This window comes from Stegostoma tigrinum, chromosome 3 (genome assembly GCF_030684315.1).
Source record: "Stegostoma tigrinum isolate sSteTig4 chromosome 3, sSteTig4.hap1, whole genome shotgun sequence".
NCBI lineage: Eukaryota > Metazoa > Chordata > Chondrichthyes > Orectolobiformes > Stegostomatidae > Stegostoma > Stegostoma tigrinum.
In genome coordinates this window covers 59,440,509-59,453,395 of record NC_081356.1, presented here as the reverse complement: position 1 = coordinate 59,453,395, position 12,887 = coordinate 59,440,509, and positions in this window count along the sequence as shown.

Below are 12,887 nucleotides of genomic sequence, written 5' to 3'. Positions count from 1 at the left end.
TAGACTGTATTGCATGCAGAACAAAACTTTTCACTGTACTTAGGTACATGTGACAATAATAAATCAAATTTTGGTGCTGAAAATCTAGCCTATTTATGCTCACCGCCACTCATCATTGAATTCAAATTGCCCTGGTGCAAACCAATCTGCTTTGGGGCAGCCACTCAACTTCCAGTGTTTACATGTACTTTTGGCTCCTTTTGTGCTACTTTCCAAGACAGGGTCAGTGGGGACAGTTTCTGACTTGATAACTCTGTGATAATGAACTGATGGGAGAAGGTAAATTACAATTTCTTCAAGACGTTAGTTGTGTAAAATTCTGATTATTGCATGACAAGATTTGTACTTTATAGGATGTAAAACAAATTGGGACAGCCTTTTATTTTGGAGCGAGCAGGCTCCTCTGATGCTGCGTTCATCCAGCTCTACACCTTGTTATCGCAGCCTTTTATTTTAGTGTTTTTTTCCTCAGACATGGACATGACTAGCTCAGCCAGCATTTCTTTCGCACTCTCAAATGTCCTTGAGAAGACGCATCACTTTCTCCACTGAAATTTGCGTGGAATGGATATATCTACATTGCTGTCAAGAATGGATTTCCAAGATTTTGATCCAGCATTGCTCAAGTAGCAGTGTTACAATTCCAGGTCAGGCTGGTAAGTGACTTGGAGCATTTTTAGTTGTTAGTGTTCCCATCTGCCTCCTGCCTGAGTCCTGTTAGTTAGTAGGGATAGTCATTTTGGAAGGCATGCTCAGGTGGTCCTGAAAGATGCAATATTAATCTAAGGCTTTTTAAAGTAAAAAGGTGATAGCAAACGGTCCTATTTTAATTAATAAGAGAGTTTTAGCTGCCAGCAAGTTTTGGCAGACTTTTGAATTAGCTTCCTATTAAATCTTGACAGAATGAGGTCATGTGGATTTCAACCAGCAGGCCTTAGAACCATGCTTGCTGTTCATTTCCTGCTTACCTGAAGGGTACTTTCAGCTTCCTACACTCTTTCATGCTGGTGCCTTCATCTGGAAGCAATGCTACTGTAGCATCCCACTCCAAGCCAAAATTACAGCCACTGTCAAATCTCAATGATATCTTTGAACTGTGAATTAGTACCACATCTGCTTGGGTTCACATATTGGTCCCTGGGCACACAATGAAAATATTGGAAACAGCACGATCTGTGCTGGCTTTCTGGTGACCAAGTATCCCAGGATGTTGATCTGCAACTACCCAGTACTAAAACTATGTAGTGCTGGGCGACATGGTGACGCAGCGGTTAGCAATGTTGTCTAAAGCACCAGGGAGCCAGATTCAATTCCAACCTTGGGCAACTGTCAATTTGCATGTTCTACCTACGTCTGTGTGGGTTTCTGCTGGATGTGCCAGTTTCCTTCCACAGTCCAAAGATGTGCAGGTTATATGGACTGGCCATGCTAAACTGTCTAGTATCTAGGGATATGTAGGCTGGTTGGTTTAGCTATAGTAAATGTAAGATTATTGGGATTGGGTAGGTGGGTGGGATACTGTTAGGAGGTTCAGTATAGACTTGGTGGGCTGAATACCCCTCTTCTACATTGCAGATATTCAATGAATCTCTAAAAGTGAAAAGTCAGCCCACAGTAATTATACGGATGTTAGTCCTCATTGTGCCTGACGTCTAGGTGAACAATGGGACTTGACAGAAACAACTTCTAGCCATGAGCTTTTATTTTGGATTCTACTGGAGGTACCCCACCTTCCAAAGTGGCAGTTGACAACTTCCATAGGACCTGAGTCCCTGCCTACAATTGATTAGGCTCTTTGAATATGCTAATTAAGAGCCTATGTATGTTTTAAGATCCTGAGTGTACATTTTCTCTATTTAATCTATTTCTAGTGATGTGTCATGAACATGCAGTTGTATATTTGGTAAAGAATAGACACAAGCAGCCTGGCAAAATGACTTCCAGAAGTCACCCTTGAGGATTCTGCTGGTAACAGAACCAGACTATGATTACATGGAGAAATCCCAAGGGATTCTTTGAAATTTAATGAACATTTCCTGTGGTAAACAGAAACACCTTGACATCCATGTGAATAGCTCTTCCAACCTCCCCAATAATCTGACAGAATGAGAACTCCCAAAACTAATGACTGAGACCATTCCAAGATTAATTGCCCTTACGGCTGCTCCTCCTAACCTTATAGCAAAACTGCAGACCACTGCCTAATCACCTTCCTTCCTCTTAGCATTTATCGGCAGCTTATTTGTAACTGAGACTGGACAATTTTGAGAAGCACTCAACAAGTGAGCTGGACCTGAGCAGCCGTGGCCCTATGTCCAATTTTTAGTGAGCCCCAGTCTCTTATCTTCAATTGCCTGCAACAAGTTTGCTATCTACTCCACAACAGTTTTGCCACAAAACCATATCAATTTCCTGCTTGCTATTAACAGCACAGAAAATGATTAGATTTAGTATATTCTATGCATAGCTGCAAGAAAAATGGAAAAACATTTATTATTTCAATATTACCTCCTAGGTACATTGGCACTTTTGTCAATAACAGCAACAAAATCAAAAACAAAACTGTGCAACCAGCCTTGACAAATATTGATTATGATCCTAGAGTAGCTGAAACCACAGTTATTGAAAAGATTTCCATACCTTTTTGTTTATTGTCTTCATCCCCCAGTGTCACTGTTTCAACAGCTGTTTGTGTGATGTCCCTACAATAGTTTCAATGACCCTCAAAATGAATAGGATGCTTTGAATTCAGTACACAGCAAGTTGCAGATTGGAATAACGGCAGCAACATGTGTAACCAAACTCTGTTTGGCACATTCTCTGCATGAAACTAAGAATTTAATGGAAGATATAGGTTGAATTTTTACAGCTGTTCAAAATGTTGGCTAGAAGATAAGAACTAGCTCATTCACTCACCAGGATACCTCATCCTGCCTTCTAATGTAAACCATGTGCACTTTGTTATTCTTAAACCTATTGGTTAGAGGTCTGTTTTCAAACTGTTGCTATAGAACTTAGAACATAGAACAGTACAGCACAGAACAGGCCGTTCAGCCCACGATGTTGTGCCGACAATTGATCCTCATGTATGCACCCTCAAATTTCTGTGACCATATGCGTGTCCAGCAGTCTCTTAAATGTCCCCAATGACCTTGCTTCCACAACTGCTGCTGGCAACGTATTCCATGCTCTCACAACTCTCTGTGTAAAGAACCCGCCTCTGAGAATCCCTCAATACTTTCCTCCAACCAGCTTAAAACTATGACCCCTCGTGTTAGCTTTTTCTGCCCTGGGAAATAGTCTCTGGCTATCAACTCTATCTATGCCTCTCATTATATTGTATACCTCAACTAGGTCCCCTCTCCTCTTCCTTATCAACCAACTAGGTTGGAATATTCAAAACAGAACTAAGTAAATATATTTTATGACCTAATCAGGGTGACTCACATTTTTAAACAGGCTTCCGACAAGCTGCACTGCAGTTAAGCAGAATACATATATGTCCATCCTCTATTATAAAATAGCTATTAATACAATCAGTGAGCACTTTGATTAGAGCCCTGATGCTATTATTGTTGCAACATGCTGAACAATATCATTGTCCAAGGTGTTTTCTTTCCCAATTTTCAGAGCTTCCATATTCCAAATTACTGACAAATTCCCTTTTGGGGTGAAGCTTATTTAGTCAATCAACAGTAAGCAACTTAATCCCCCAGTAAAAACTTAGATCACTTCTGACGTGAATGATTCTGCAATAGGTGCTGTATTGAAAACTGATTTCCAAGGATTTTGCTTTACATTTGTTCACAGGATGTAGCCATCACTGCTGGCCAGTATTTAGTTTCCATCCCTAATAGCCAAGATGGTAGTTAAGAGTTTGTCACATTGCTGTGGATGTGAGCTCACATATAGGCTGGACAGAGTAAAGATAACAGATTTCTTTCCCTTCAGGGCATTGGTGAACCAGATGGGTTTTTACAACAATTGACAGTGGTTGTGTGGTTGCCTTAGTCCAGTTCTCTAATTCAGTGCATTTACTGAGGCAAATGGTAAGATAGAGTCTGCATTCAACATTCAGAAGATCAAAATCCTCCAAAAGCAAGCCTCACATCCACTAGCCCAGATTCACTGATCAAGTTTCTTGATGAATGGCTGGAAAATGCAGAACACTTTCTGTATTTTAGACTTTATCCTTCACAGAAAGCTGACACTGACGCAGAAATCCAGCATCTGAAACCCATTGGTATGGCCTTTGGACTCAAAGGAAGTGAGTGTTTTAAGATCGACATATCAAATCTCAACCAATCTCATTGTCCACGATGTAGTTGTGATCCCTAACTTACACTATACAGTGGAAATATCGACAATGTACAAGAGGATCCTCAAAGCATTGGAGTCATATCATCTACACTGTATATGGTTGATCTTACATATCAAATGGGACGGCACACACATCAATATCAGGGTCTTCAAATAGGTGCCACAAGCCTCAAGGCTATCCACCATCAGCTTCCTTGGGCTGGTCATATAGCTCAGATTTCTGATACCAGGTTCCCAAAGCAGGTCTTCTTCTCCAGCTTTGTCAGGTTTGATGCACAGTGGAACTCAGAAGAAGCCCTTTAAAGATGTGCTAAAAGTGATCATGAAAAAATGCAACTTTGACATCAACTTCTAGAAATTCACCGTCCTGAACTGAACTAGATTAGACACAGGGTCTCTGGGAAGAATCCCAGCATTTTGAGACCCAGTGCTGGCGAAGTGAAAAGAAATGGTGGGAGCAAGTCATGTCTAGAATGAATAATACTTGACTAAATGCCCTAACCGCCATAAAGCCTGCAGATGCTAAATCGTCTTCAGCAACCATTCTCAGATTCATAGAAGAAAAACATCTTCACCTGCAAGGGTTCACCATTAATATGTACAACAGTCTTTACAGTGGGGACCTCAATACTAACAGCATTTTACTTTATACATTTTGAATAGCATAGATGAATCCAAATTTTTTGTGTATAACGTTGATCGGGATATCTTTCCCAACTGAACATTTCAAAGAAAGTGACACTCAGCGTCCGTAATTCCAATCCATTCATGCACTTTCTGGCATGCTACATTCAACGTAGAACAATATAGCACAGAAACAGGCACCCAAAACGTCAGCTTCCCTGCTCACTGATGCTGCTTGGCCTGCTGTGTTCATCCAGCTCTACACCTTGTTATCTCAGATTCTTCATTATCTGCAGTTCCTACTATCCCTTCATTTCACCATGTTGTGCTAACCATGCTTCTCAAATAATGGGTTGTAGTAAAGACCAATAAACTGCTTACATGCATCTCCACACTGATCTGTGTATAAAACAACTAGCATGCTTCATTGAGAAATATGTTAACGAGATGGTACAATTACTCACCAGTTCCTGCCATATTAAGTGATGAGCTTATCAGACTACAAGTGGCAATATTGTAGTTAGCAATAACAGCATACAATTTGTGTTATTTGTCCTATTTAAACCTGGGTGAAAGTGATAGGGATTATTTCAAAACAAATTGCCAATTTTTTTACAAGAGGGAAAAAAAACTGAAAACGGCATTGCAATGTTTCCAATGGCAACAGCGAGACATATTTGTACAAACTGTCTTGGCAGAAAAACAACTCCATCAATTTGTTGGCAGCTGTGTTGTCTGATTCTCCAGCACAGCATGTGACTCACAAACCAGCAGTGTCCTCAGGAATCAGACCTAGGAGTCTTTATATTGAGGGTTTTTTTGTCTCGGTAGTTCAATAGATGATGAGCATTAGTGGAAGAACAGAATAGTGCTGCCCTATCATTTAAAGTAAAAACACTTAATGTTGGTAACAGTAATGAATCTTAATGCATTATCACAGAGGTTAGGGAGACAATCTGCCCTGACTTAAATTCCCATTGAGAGGAATTGGAAGGCAAAATTGCAGGTGGAGGTGAGGTCCTGATATGTCACAGCAATCACTTTGGGCACATCCTTACTTGAGCAGCAGCACAAATAGGGCAACAGCTTATTTGTTGCATTTAATACACCACCTTATTTTAATTACTCCCATTATCTGTCGACCACAATTCGACTGTAAACACACATTGCCCTTAACATTTCAGTCACTTCGCTGCAAGCGCTTTTCCCACACATATAATTGTACACAGTTACTGTGTTAAACTTAGACTTGATTGAAGTTATGCATTGACAAGAATGCAACACATCTTATGTTTCATTATGCAAATTTCTTGATTACAATCTAAGTGTATTATTAGTGATGCAAATTTATTAAAAGGAGAAAAAAAACAAGCTATTGAATTAAATTATTCAAAATGCATATTTCATAAGTGTCATTTTTCCTCCCCACCATTACTGGCATTTCAGAAATCCTGGTCAAAGATCAGAGGGCACAATCCTTCATAGAGACACGCTGGCTTCTGTTATCAAACCAAACTCAGAACTAAAAAGACCAGGTTCCTGACTGATGCAGTCTAATTCAAACTCATCCATCCCTGACTGACAAGTATATCTAGGTCTATATATCTCCCTACATTCTAATTCTGTTTCCAAATAATATCAAAGCGTGCTCCAGAAGGCTTTAATTTTGAGGTCAGGGAAAGTTTTCAAACTTGTTACATGTATCTTGAGAAACAGTTGAGACAGAATGGGAGACACAGAACCAGAGGTAGAAATGCAAAATAAAACTTTATTGTCTTGTTATCTGATTGTCAGGTTAGTATAGGCCTTCATTCTGCCCATGTGACTCCACTGTTTACCCAGTTTCTTCCTGGGACAGCTCTAATATGGAATATGTTCAAAGTAGTAAAACTGCTCGTCATGCATTACCACCACACAGAAAATGGGAAATAGGTCATCCATTACATTTCAAATTTTGAAAATTTTGAAGCTGATTAAAGAGATAAACACATATTGTGAATTAACTCACCCACTCTAAAAAGGTAGAAGGCTTTATATGTGGGTGTTTTAAAAGGATGCGAGAATGGCAATGTAGTTGCTCAGTTGGTATTCTGACACTGGCAAGCTACAATCTCCCACAGTAGAATCAGACTGCATCCCTACAAGTTGCATGACCTTTTCTGTGGCAAGTATTGTGTTCCAAGTATAGAAAAATATACAGTAAATAAGGTTAGGACTAGCATTTGGGGAATTTATGATAAGTGAATAGGTTAGTTTAAATAAGAAATGTTTAAATAAGAAAGCAGAATTAATGTTTCAGGTCTAGTGGCCCTTCTTCAGAACATGTTATATATCACAGAGATGCCTATGATCTGGGTGAATTCAAAACACAAAGGATAAAACTTGAGTTAGAATCCATCTGGGTGGAGTTTGAACTGGAGGCAGCATCAGAGAAATGAGATGTGGTTGTGGAAGTAGGAGGCCTATTACCAGTGGGGTTCCACAGGATCAATGCTGGGTCCACTTTTGTTTGTCTTTTCTTTAAATTATTTAGATGATAATATAGGAGGCATGGATAGTAAATTTATGGATGACAGCAAAATAAGTAAGGAAGGTTATCTAAGATTACAAAGAGATCCTGATCAATTAGGTCAATGGGCTGAAGAGTCGTAGATGGAGTTTAATTTGGGTAAATGCAAGGCATTGCATTTTGGTGAAATAAACAAGGACAGGACTATCTAATTAACAGCAGGGCCTTGGGTAAGGCTGCAGAACAGAGGCCTAGGGATTCAGGTACATAATTCTTTGAAGTTTGCGTCACACGTAGACAGGGTGGTTAAGAAGGCATTTAGCGTGCATGCCTTTATTGCTCAGCCTTTGAGTACAGGAGTTGAGACATCATGTTGAGGTTGTACAGGATGTTGGTGAGTCCTCTCCTGCAGTACTCATCCAGTTCTGGTCACCCTGTTGCAGGAAGGATATTATCAAGCTGGAGGCGATTTAGAAAAGATTTACCAGGATGCTGCTGTGAAGAGAAGGGTAACATTATAGGGAGAGGCTGGATTAGTTATGATGTTTTTCACTGAAATGTTGGAGCTTGAGGGGTGACCTCAGAGGTTTTTAAAATCATGAGGGGTGTAGATAAGGTGAATGGTAGATATCTTTTCCCCAGGGTTGGGCATTTCAAGACTAGGGGCATATTTTTAAGACAATGATGCCGGAAATCAGAAACAAAAACAGAAATTGCTGGAAAACTCACTAGGTCTGACAGCATTTGTGGAGAGAAAACAGAGTTAATATTGCAGGTCCAGTAACTATTGACCAGAACACCGTGACACAGCAGCATGGTGGCTCCATGGTTAGCAATGGGTTTGGCTGCCTCACAGAGCCAGGCACCTGAGTTCGGTTTCAACCTCAGTTGACTGTCTATGTGGGTTTCCACTGGGTGCTCCAGCTTCCTCCCACAGTCCAAAGATGTGCAGGTTAGGTGGGGTGTTCATGCTAAATTGCCCATAGTGTCCAGGGTTGTGTAGATTAGGTGCATTAGGGTTACCAGGAATAGAATAAGGGGATGGATCTGAGTGGAATGCTCTTTGGAGGGTCAGTGTGAATTTGTTGGGCTGAATGGCCTGTTTCCACACTGTGGAGATTCTATGAGAAGTCACACAGGGCTACCTCACTTGGTGGTGGAAGGTATGGTAGCACAAGGTGGGGTATAAGCCATCGTGAAGAATTAAATAATATGAGGTTTGTAGTTAAATTTGTGACTTTGAGTGCTACTCTTTCAGTTTGCGATGCGGCAGCCACTGATATGGAGTATTACAATAAAAATTTAGGATGCTCCTGAGGCCACAATAAGAGGAGAGCAGATAATCTCAAAGGTGAAGGACTGGACAAGATTATAGACAGAAGATGAGGCAAAGGGAAATTTTTGTAACACTGTATGCAGTGGTTAGGAGAATCGCTATACAGTGCTAACTCAGTTCAGGTGGCATCAGCGCTAATTTGGATTCACAAAATTCTGTTAGGCTTGCCTCTCTGATACAGAGATGGAAATAGGTTATCTTTGTGATGAAGACAGTGACATTAATATTCAGCTCCAGATCAAACAAGATGCAGAAATAGTGAATAGAATGCAGCCTGAGTAGGATGGGTAAATAGTGAGGGCACAGAATTTGTAATGAAGGTTGAAAGCAAAGCCATAATACGTTCCAAAATTATAACAATGCTTTGTATTTATAAAAATGTTTTAAGTTTTTGTAAACAGTTACTTTTATTAAATTTTATTAAATCTTCTATCCTGCCTTAATAATAGAACACATACTCTCTCGTGGAATATTTTCAAGCCTATAAGTTAGTTCATAAGAACATATGAAACCGGAACAGGAGAACAGCAAATGGTCTCTCAATGTTGTTCTGCTATTCCTCAATTAATTGTTGAATTTCTACATTATTTTTACTTTCCCACCTATCCTTTTATTCCTTGATTCCTTTGCTGCCCAAAATCTTCTCATCCCAGTCTTGAATATGCCTAATGACTGAGCCTGCATAGCTCCATATGGTACAGAATTCCAAAGATACCGAACATTCTGATTGGAAAGATTTTTCACCATTGTTTTTGCAATTCCATTTTAATTTAATAGATTGAATTTATTTATGTACATAAATGTGTGACAAAAGATCAAGGAGGTTGGCAACATTTGTCTCCTTCCTCAGACAGGAATTGGGTGGGAGCTCGATGAAAAATTATTGTATAGCACTTACTGCACCATTGATAATGTGTAGGTTGCCCCTGTTTTGGTGAGGTCCTCTGCATTGTCAGGGCAGATGCTTAGTGGAAACAGGCAAGTGCCTGTTATGCACATAGGACACTGGTGCAATCAATTTTTTCCCACACAGAATGGAAGCAGCACTGCATGTAGCACAACCTAACCAGTAGTGTGTAAAAGGAGGTTTTCCAGAAGATAATGCATTATGTAGATGACACCAAATAAATAGCTCTGTGCAATGCCCACATAATGGGCACTCAACTGAAAATCAGCCCTGGATGTTATAGGCAAAGGGAGAAAGAAACCTGGCATGGTTTTGTGTACTGTAAGTATGTATGTCTACAACTCGCTGTTAGAGTTTGCAGCTCAAAGGCAGCAGCTCTGTCGCTATATAGTAAGATTTCATGGTGGATATGTGAATGTTACTGCTATGTCCATTTGAGTTGTGAAAGGTGCCCAGCTATACAATTATAGCATTTGTTATTAAAATTATCTATGTGGCACAATAAATTGGCAGAGATGTCTCAGTGCAAGCAAAATATGGTCTGTGATTTCGGATTTCAGGCAACTGCAGTATTTTTCTTTTGGTATGGGAGTTGTGGTATTATAACTGTCCATATTGACATCCATGACAACTGAAAGTTTGATACACATTCTGAGGAAACTTTGGAAGTACAAGGACACAGCAAAGAAACTTGCTCTTTATCTGTGTTTGAGACTGAATGTGCACTTTCTCCAAGTGACCTTTAAGGATTGTGTGGCAGATTAACTGTGCATAGGAATTTATCAATCAAGAATTGGAAATTAAATAATCGGTATTGTCATCCAAGCAAACGACTAACAGAGAAATCTCCTTGGAAAACTGATGTACTGGCCCTCACATTTTACTCATTTTATTTCTATAGTTCTAGTAGAACATTAAGAAATCCCCATACTATGAATCATGCTTATAATTTATCTAGTCAGTTGAGCGTTGAAAGGTCAGTTCCCTCTTGACTTAGAAATGTACAAATTACACAGATGTTTAATAGCAAGTGAAGGTATCTACAAGAGACCAGTTGTACTATTAGAATTTCTACAGTTTTATTTAGGGGTGGTGATAGAATGACATAACAATGCAACTGCTGGTTCCATTATTTGTATCTGGAAATAATTAATTTCATAGGGTCAAGATTTCCCTTGTGCCCTAATTGGATAGCCACTATCCCTTTAAAAGCTTTATCACTTTAAAATCTATTACGCTGTAGGACCTTGTTTAAATCTAAATTAATAAAACTTCAGGGTCATTTCACATCATACTATTGTCTGCAGAACACACGATGAGGCTTCCCACTATGTCAAGGAGACCAAATGAAGAGTTTGGGTATAAGGTGGTTATTTTATTGACAGATTGGGTTCCTTAGAGATACCATAAAATATGTCTTTGTCTGTGGATTCATCAAACCTTTGATTTGTTTGCAATTAAATTTAGTGGAAGTGAAAAAAAAATCAATAGCAAAGAAGGGAATCACTGGGAATAACTAACTGAAGGCCATTGTGGATAACGAGACCTGGTTGTGCGCTGTCAGATATTTTAAATATTCCAGTAGTATTCTATCTTTTGGTGACAGTATCATTGTCAATGGTCTCTGTGCTGCAATAATGATGACAAAGGTGAGCAGTTCAAGCCACATGAATATACCTTGGGAATTTATTTCTGCATCATAAATGTTCAATTGAATCTTAATTTGTTTTAGCTAAGTGTGAGTTGCATCAAGATTTTTTGAAGTTTTTTTTGCTGTATGGCTTAGTGACACTTCTCACCCTATCTTACCAAACTCCCCTCATTAACTATGTCCCATGGCACCCCTTATGTACAATTCTATCCCATTTCATCATGCACCATTCCCAGAGGTACCAATTGCTCCATGGATTTCCACCAAATGACCAATATCCCTTGCATCTTTGAAAGATCCTGTGCACCCTGACAAATGCTGGCAATCTGTCACCAGCAACGTAATGACGATACAGCAATCACAAAGCCATGCTGCTCCTGGCAAAGGGCCAATACGGCTGACACACCCTTGCAAGAACAATTACATTCTCTCATCCTAGTCACTGTTTAACAAACAAACCACACAGATTACCTGTCCGTAGTGACATCCCATTTAAACACCCTCTCTATGTCAGCACTGCACTGTTCCTACTGCCCAGTGTAGACTTGCACCTTGTCATTGTCCAGTAATGAAACATCAAATACAGATAAGCAATTTTACAATTCCAAACTTTTCGTGTTAAAGGCTTTAGACGTATGTGACAAACAGACTGAATTGTGGTATTAAATGGAAAATAAAATTTACACATAGAAAAAAAAGGGCACTTTATAATCTTGTGAAGCATTATGTAACTGGACATCTTGTTGAATGCCTTGTGCATAAAATTTGCAGGAATAGAAAAAAATCCCCCTCACTTTGCAAAACAATGTATCAGTTCTTGCAACAACCAATTTAAGGCCCATGTAGAATCATTAATTTCCTTGTGCAGTTCATTGAGTATGAGTTCCCTTGGTAACAGGCAATGGCCTGCTTAGGTGAAACTCATCAACTGAGCCCTTTATGAACTGAGCCTATGCCAACTGTCTTCTTCTGGGGTTACTTTCATACTGCAGTATCCATCGATGGTCTCAATGCCTTTGGAGAGAGGTGGACGCTGTAGGCAATACAGCGCTTTACTACCCCTCAATCTCCAATTGGATTTAGATCCTTTCCCCTCTACCTACCCCTCCCTCACTTTTATTGGTTTGTTTTGCCCGTAACAGGATTTGAATGTTAATATATAATTGTCTATACAAATTCTTTAATGGTGGCAGTTAATCATTAAAAAACAAAAAAAAAGCCATGGTGATTTGGTGTTTAAAAAAAGGTTTAGTTGTGTGTGATAACACTTACAAATATTGAAAAAAACTACATTGGGTACCACAGGGTATACAGTGCTTTAGCCCCCTTACAATTCCATTTTGATTTAGCTCCCTACCTTCTGATGGTTTGAACTGCCTTAACAGGCTTCACAGGTAAAAATCAAATTGGCAATAGATCCCAATTGGAGCATTCTCTATGTGGGAGTCCTCCCATCTTTCATCAGGGATCTAGGGTGGAGGGTATTACATGCATTCACAGATTGCAGTGGTTCACAGCCAATCTGCCTACTTTATGGCAC